Below are 7,982 nucleotides of genomic sequence, written 5' to 3' on the forward strand. Positions count from 1 at the left end.
TTTTTTTTGTCTTTTTGAGGCAGGGTCTCGCTATGCAGCTCAGGCTGGCCTTGAGCTCACTTTGTAGCCCAGGCTGGTCTCAAACTTGCAACGATCCTCCTGCCTCAGCCTCCTGAGTGCTAGGATTACAGGTGTGCGCCACCACACCCGGCGTGTACACTTTCTTTAAAAAAAATAGAATTTAATCCTATTAAGACCTGGACTTGATCATATTTTGCAGAATTTGTGTGAAGTCTTAAGTCCTCTGATTTGGGTCCACAGTTCCCTACTTTTGACAGTTTAAAGTTCTTTTGAGAGAAATTTCATGTTACCCAGATACTGATTATTTACTATTGATTAGTGCAATGGAATACTACTGTTTCTGTTTATACTTGTAAAGCGTAATTCTTCACAATACACTTAGGAATCCTTTAAACTATTTATAAAGAACAGAATTCCTTTTGAATCGTGTCAAATTCATTTTAACATCTTAAAATCTTAGTAATTGTAAGACTTTAGTTGAAAGACAGGCCCTAGGAAAACATTAAGGTTTACTAGTCATTTGTCACCAGCTAAAGTGTTTAGTGTCTCAGGTTTTCAGTGAGGATAATGTTAATGATTTTTGACATTTACTCCATTGATTGTAAGTTTGCTATTAGGATAGATTGAGAGCTTATTAAGCTGCTTGTAAATTAAATAAATATTGGGACAAGTAGTGAAGGTGCTCTGTAATTTGTTTACTTCATTTATTATTTTTTTATTTTTATTCTTTTATTTGTGTGTGTGTGTTGCTAGGAATAGTACTTAGGGCTTTCTGTGTGCTCAGCAAGTACTCCACCGCTGAGTTGTATACCTAGCCCTTAATTTACTTTTTCCATCAGCAAAGTTTGATTGAGCATCTGGTATATACTGGACATTATATTAAAGTCTTGATTTTTTCTAACTTACTAGTTAATAAGTAAAATAGATATTACTAAATGTAATCATTCATCTGTATTGGAAAAAAGAAACCAAGTATTGTAGAAAGAGCCCTTTGCAATCTTGATTATCATGATGTGGAAAACTTAAGTAGCCATGCATTAAAAAATAAATTAATTTCAACTATATATATTAATTATGTTCTTTCTTGGTTACTTGTCTTTCTCAAAATAATTTGAGAAATTATATCCACATTCATAAATTAAAATGCCAGATTAGTGGCCCACATGTTAGAACAAACTACATAGTTGAACTCCTAAAGTCAGTTTCTCTAGAACTGAAGTTCTTTCACTTGCCCCCCCCAAAAGCTCTTTAAAAGGTGAGTACATATCTAATTGGATTAGCCATATAGTTAATACTCTTGAGTGTTGAATTTTTTTCTTTTTATTCTCTTTTTATTGACTACAGATTAAGAGGTTTCATTTTGGCAGGCGGATTTATACATGCACATGGCATGCTTTGATCGTTTTCACCCCCCAGCACTGCCATGTTTAATTTTTGACACAAGGTCACACTAAGTTGCCCAGGCTAGGTTTCATCTTAAGAACCCTCTACCTTAGCCTCCCATAGTGTTAGGGTTACACCTAACATGCACCACCACACTCAACAGATAAGTTAAATTTAATGAATATACAATCATCTGATTTTTTTTGAAGTCTTTAATCTTAACATGTTAAACTCTTTTATGCACTGCTTCAAGAATGAACTGTTGTTATAATACTTACCTTTGTTTCTCTTGTGTTGGAAGAACCTTACTCAAAGTCAGAATGGAACGATTTGTAGTAACAGCACCACCTGCTCGAAACCGTTCTAAGACTGCTTTGTATGTGACTCCCCTGGATCGAGTCACTGAGTTTGGAGGTGAGCTTCATGAAGATGGAGGAAAACTCTTCTGCACTTCTTGCAATGTGGTTCTGAATCACGTTCGCAAGTCTGCTATTAGTGACCATCTCAAGTCAAAGACTCATACCAAGAGGAAGGCAGAATTTGAAGAGCAGAATGTGAGAAAGAAGCAGAGGCCCTAACTGCATCAATTCAATGTAACGTTACTGCGCAAACAGAGAAAGCCAGTGTTATTCAGGACTTTGTGAAAATGTGCCTGGAAGCCAACATCTCCCTTGAGAAGGCTGATCAACCAGCAGTCCGTGCTTTACTGACTCACCCTGTCAAGAATGGAGGCTCTATACCCAGGTCAGACCAACTGAGGAGAGAGTATCTGCCTGAGGGATATGTGATGCGAATCAGCTCCTCAACTCTCGGGATTTTTGACAAGGAGGTTACTACCATTGTGTTCAAGATAAATAGTGTGGAGTATTAAAGTTATGTGTTGATTGTGTAGTTCATTTTTATGTTTATTTTGTTTAAAATCATGTGATGCTGAATATTTTGGCAATATGTATATAGTTGCAGGTAGAAAACCAAAAAATCCTCACTCCAGAACTTGTTAATTTTAGTCACCAGTGATTTAAATATAACTAAGGTATAGAGTGTGCTAGGATACCTGAAACATGACAGTTATCTTAAAAATTGATGGGTTTTCTTCTGGGATGTTTGTGCATGGAAAAAAAAATCCGTGCTTTTTTTTTTTTAACCCTGTTGCCATGTATGATTATTCCTTGTGAGATTGCTTAATTAACTGGAGTGAAGACCAGCCTAGAAAACTGAAGCTGCTGCCAGGCAGCATCACTCTGTATAACTTAAAGGAATTATTCTGATTAGAGGATCCTCTTCAAAATAGAAGAGGTGGTGAGAAACTGTTATTATATCTTGCGATCCCTAGGAGAAATGACTGTGTATTTCAAAGTATGTTTTGTTTGTATTTGAAATAGTTACCTAACTTTTCCTTCAGTTCCTCACTGTCTTTTCTCTTCTTTTTAAAGTCTTTTTGTTTTATTTAGTAGCGCTTTCAGTGACCAAAGGGCTAAAATCTTTTTTTTTTTTTTTTAATATTAGCGCCAAAAGCTACAGGGAATTTGCAATGACAAGATTTTAGTTTCTTACTATGTACACAACAGATTTTTGAAACATTGCTTGCATTTTAAGCATCATCTTAAATATGCAATTTTTAATGTCTTTGTGTCACTTCCAGATTGACAATATAAGCAGACATTTTATGGTTGAGTTTCCTCTTTTTGCAGAGAATTAAGTACTTTTGGGCTGACAGGTTAAACAATAAGTAAATTCCATTCTATACATTAATTTTTCCATTAAGATTTTACAAGAGTTTAGGTAAAGACAAACTACTTTTCTTTCATGTTTTATTTGCTTTGTTTCCAGCAAGACTTACAGTGGAGATCTGGTAGTATGACACATAGCTGTTTGGCTGAGAAAAAATCAGTTCTGTTAAAGGTCAACCATGTTCAGAAAATTATCTTATCTTAATTTCACTGTCTTGTAAGGTTATCAAAGTAGTTTAGCCCAGGTAGGTTCTCTCCATAAGAAACCTAGGTTATATTTAAGAAATTTAACAACTAAATACTGGATGAGATCTTTAATAAAAATGTTAAATTATTTGAAAACATTCAAGTAAAAAATAGCTACATTTCTGTTACAGAGAGTGATAAGTGATACCCTATGTAACTTAGCACTATCTTTGAGGTCATTTTAAACACAAATCATTATTTAAAAACCAAAGTGAATAAGAAAAATAATACAATTCATACAACTTTCCTTAAGTGTTTTACAGACTTAAGTTACTAATACAAGTCAGGGTGATCACCTGGTTTTAGATTTTTCTTTTCACTTAAAAGCCTGCCACTACCAAAAAGGTCAATTGTCAAATTCTGAACTTCCAATTTTTTTCATGTTTGATTATATTATAGTAGCACAATAAATGCCCCCCAAAAAAGATAAAAGATAAATGCCCACAGCAGCACTGTTATTGGTAAAGCACATAAATAAGATGACCAGGAAAACATAAAAATGTGTTTTGCTTTTCCCTAGGAAAGAACTTGGAGAAAACCATGTGTAAAGTTAATTACTTAGGATGGTAGAAGATCCAAGAAGCTAGCAAAATAATTGGGTTTTTCAGCACTATTTTCAGAATATAACAATAAATATAGACATACAGTCTTTACAGCTTTTTGAAATTCGTGATTCAGACCACTACCTATTGTTTGGGTAGCAATGTGTACTACCAATAAACATGTGATGACAGCTTCTAGTAGACCAGCAAAGAAAATAAAAATTTACATTTGTGTTTCTGGTAGTTACTAATGATTTGATGATCACTTAGGTCATATATATATATATATATATATATATATATATATACATGTTTTCCTAGGCTCTTACTTATTTCCACATTTATCTTATCTAGGGTTATAGTCCATTCTGTTAGAATTCTATCATGTTCTTAGCAGAATTTTCCATCCTATTGAGTTAATACTATTGTTTAATGATTATGAAATGTTGGTTTCCTGAAACATTGTCTCATAAATAAGGTAGTGATTGTTTTACCATGCTCAAACTAGTATATATCCCTAAACAAGGATTCACATGTGTTAAATAACAAATGAGAATATTTAAGAGACATATGCTGCTTTGGGTGTAGCGTGGATGTGTGTATAGAAGCTTTCAGTCTTAAATATAAAGTGTTAGTGTGAAGCAACTTTTTTCTATTTTGTAAGTTGGATGCATAAACAAGATTTGTAATGTTTCACTTCTAAACTGCTTTTAACACATGCTTACCTGTTAGTAGTGTTTCTTCAAGTATGGTAGTATGTCTTCCAGAATTTCACTCTGTGCTTACAGTTAATAGTTTCTAGCTTGTTGAAATGTTAAGTTTCCTGTTGGCATCTTTTTTATTATATGGGTGCATATGGCAAGCCTGAAGAATGCACTCATTTTTTACTGGGTGAAATTTTAGAATTTGGATGAGAACCTATATAGTTTTTTTTTGTCTCTTATCAGATTATGGTGTTGTTGTTGCTGTTGTAGTTCATTTTAACAAATACTACTTTTAGATAATGTATTTGGCCCTGCCAAATTTTCAAGGACAAGAAAACTTTAATGTTCTGCATTTTACTATTGTAGCTAATTAAGTATTAGCTTGGGATTGTTCTGAAGTATTAATTCCTTAAACACTATTATAAGTGTAGTTAGCAAGATCTCCAAGTTGAAAGCTCCACCTTAAAACTTTCACCTGAAAGAATTTGCGTGGGACTGCTAATAGAAATACATATAAACAAATTAAATTTAAGATATCTCAAAATAAAAGCCACAATTTGTCGTTTGATGGTTAGTCTTTGTAAGAGCTCTTCATGTTTGAGTTATCCCAACTGACTTTAAATGAAGACATCACATTTTTCATCCATTTATCTGGAAAATTAGTTCTATAATTTTATTGAAATCTTTGCCTTAAAAATTGCTTTAGCTTCTGGTCAGCACTGATTAAAATGTGAATACCGAAGTGTCTATCATAAATCTTGGTTTGTCTCAACCTGTACTATCATAGCTTTGTGACATAAACAGTTGATATCTAGTGTTCTATTTGTGTCCAGAATACTGTATTAATTAAAAATTTACTATGTGCAAGATGAGATAAAATTCACATACTAAAAGACAGAACTTTATCATTTTAAAGTGTATAATATGGTTTTAATATTGTGCAAACATCACCACTAATTCCAGAATTCTCATCATCCCAAAGAAATTCTTCATACTCATACGCCAACCTCTTCTCCTCCAAGACCCTGAAAACCACAGGGTTTTTACAACCTTGTCAAAAATCACGACTATGAAAATGTAGATTTATTTTCTGAACTCATTTTTTGAGACAGGGTCTTACTATGTAGTGCAGGCTGGCCTTGAACTCACAGCAACCCTCCTGCCTCAGCCTCCTGAGTGCTGGTATTACAGGCATGAGCCACAACACCTGGCTTCTGAACCCTTGATTTAATTTTTGTATACATCTATTATTATGCCAGATCCACATTCTTTTAATGAGTGCAATTTTGTAGTAAGGTTTGAAACTGGGAAATAAGAGTCCTTATACTTTTTTGTGCTTTTTAAATATTGTTCTTGTTTGCAGTCCCTCACAATTCCATGTGGATTTAGGATCGGCTTAACTATTTCTGCAAAAAATACTGGACTTTTCATAGGGGTTACTTGAATGTGCAGATCAATTTGGGGAGTATTGCCACCTTAACAACATTAAATGTTCCAATCCATGAACATGTGATCTCTTCATTTGTAAGCCTTATTTAATTTCTTTTACTAATGTGTTGCAATTCACAGCATATTATTTTTGCACTACATTGATTAAATTTATTCTTTTTGTGTGTAAACAAGCATATATTTATAGAATGTCCAAATATTGATAACAAATACAGATCAAGATTCTTGAAAAGTAGTGAAGTGAAAAATCATACATATTCTAAAGAATGACTGGTACATAACAGACAGTGTGCTGTTGGTTCTTTTTCCACCCATGGATTAACAGATACTTTGTAAATGAACCAGGTAGCCCATACTATTGGCTTGACCTATTTAACAAATTTAGATTATCCATTTTAAAGTAATGTTTATGTAAGTAAAATTAGAGTGATCTGAGCTAGGCTTCATTTTACTCTTTTTTAATTTGATTAGGTGAGATGCTTTGCCATAATTTAGGGAGGAGAATAAGAGGAAAAACTCAGTTGGCTCTGCTTCTTTGGAAAATGGTCTAATTTGTGCATTCTGTTTCCTGAAGTTTTGGAGGAGAGTTGCAGAGGCTAGAGGGAGTGGGTTCATAAATTATTCATAGAAGGAGAGGTTTTAAAACCTCTTGGTTGAGCTAACCTTTGCTATTCGCTATAGGCCTACTGCTATTGGCTTACAGTATACAAAGATTTGCTCCACATAAAGCAAATCTCTATCTGAAAGTGAGTGTTCCAAAAGAGACTAGTTCTGAGCCTCTGATGAACCCTTCATTATGTATAAACACCACGTTTTCTTTATCCATTCACTTGCTGATGGACATATAGGCTGCTTCCAATGTTTAGTAATTATGAGCTGTGCTGCTATAAACATGGGTACTCATGTATCACTGCAATATGACAGCTTTAATTCTTTTGGAAAAATTACCTAGAAGGGAAATAGCTGGGTCAAATGCAATTCCAAATTTTAGTTTTGTGAGGAATCTCCATACTGGTTTCCATACTGATTATACTGGATCACATCCCCAACAAAAGTGTAGAAGTGTTCCAACATTCGTTATTACTTGATTTCTTGATGATGGCCATTCATTCTGGGATAACATGGAATTGCAAAGCTGTATTTTTTGCACTTCTCTAATGTCCAGGAGTGTGCAGCATTTCTTCATATATTTATTGGCTCCTTGTTCTTTAAAGTTTTTATTCATCTCAATTGTTCACTTTTTGATCGGGTCTTTTATTTTAGAGGTTCTATTGTCTTTTAGATATTTATATATTCTTGGTAAGAGTTCTTTGTCTGAGTAAAATTTTTCCCATTCTGTATTCTGTTCTTTCACGTTGTTAGGTGTTTCTTCTTCTGTGCAGAAGTTTTTTAATTTGACATGATCCCATTCATTGATTTTTGCTAATATTTCTTGTGTGACTGTGATTCTGCTCAGGAAATCTTTGTCTACACTTATGGCTTAAAGAGATAGATGAGAGATATGGGATGCAAGCAGCTTACCATTTTTTTCCCAACACCATTTATTAAAGAGTCTGTTGTTCCTTCAGAAGGCAAAACATAAATATATATGTGAATAGCTGCAATGAGTGTATTGCTGTTGTCTGATGCGAGGGGGTAGCAAGGGAGGGAAAATGGAAATAAAAACACTAAGATGTGTAATGGGCACGTACAACTTCCTCTGATGTATGTGATTATTATGTACTGAAAACACATACTAATAACAATTTTTAAAATAAAAAAATATTCTGTAGCTTCTGACAGTTTTAGTATAATGTGTTTTGGTGTTGATGTCTGTGATTTTATGTAATTTAGCGCCTCTTTTTCTAGCTTTAAGGTAGCAGTTTAGAGTATGATTGTAATCTTCTCTTTATTGATAAGATTTTAAA

The 7,982-nt window shown here is 33.7% G+C and overlaps 1 pseudogene; it reads left to right on the top strand.

Annotated features, from left to right (window-relative positions):
• The first annotated feature begins 152 nt into the window (after positions 1–152).
• On the top strand, positions 153–2,226 carry LOC102009401 (annotated as a pseudogene).
• Positions 2,227–7,982: the final 5,756 nt, after the last annotated feature.

Source organism: Chinchilla lanigera, unplaced genomic scaffold (genome assembly GCF_000276665.1).
Source record: "Chinchilla lanigera isolate Chin_1 unplaced genomic scaffold, ChiLan1.0 scaffold00102, whole genome shotgun sequence".
Classification (NCBI taxonomy): Eukaryota; Metazoa; Chordata; class Mammalia; order Rodentia; family Chinchillidae; genus Chinchilla; species Chinchilla lanigera.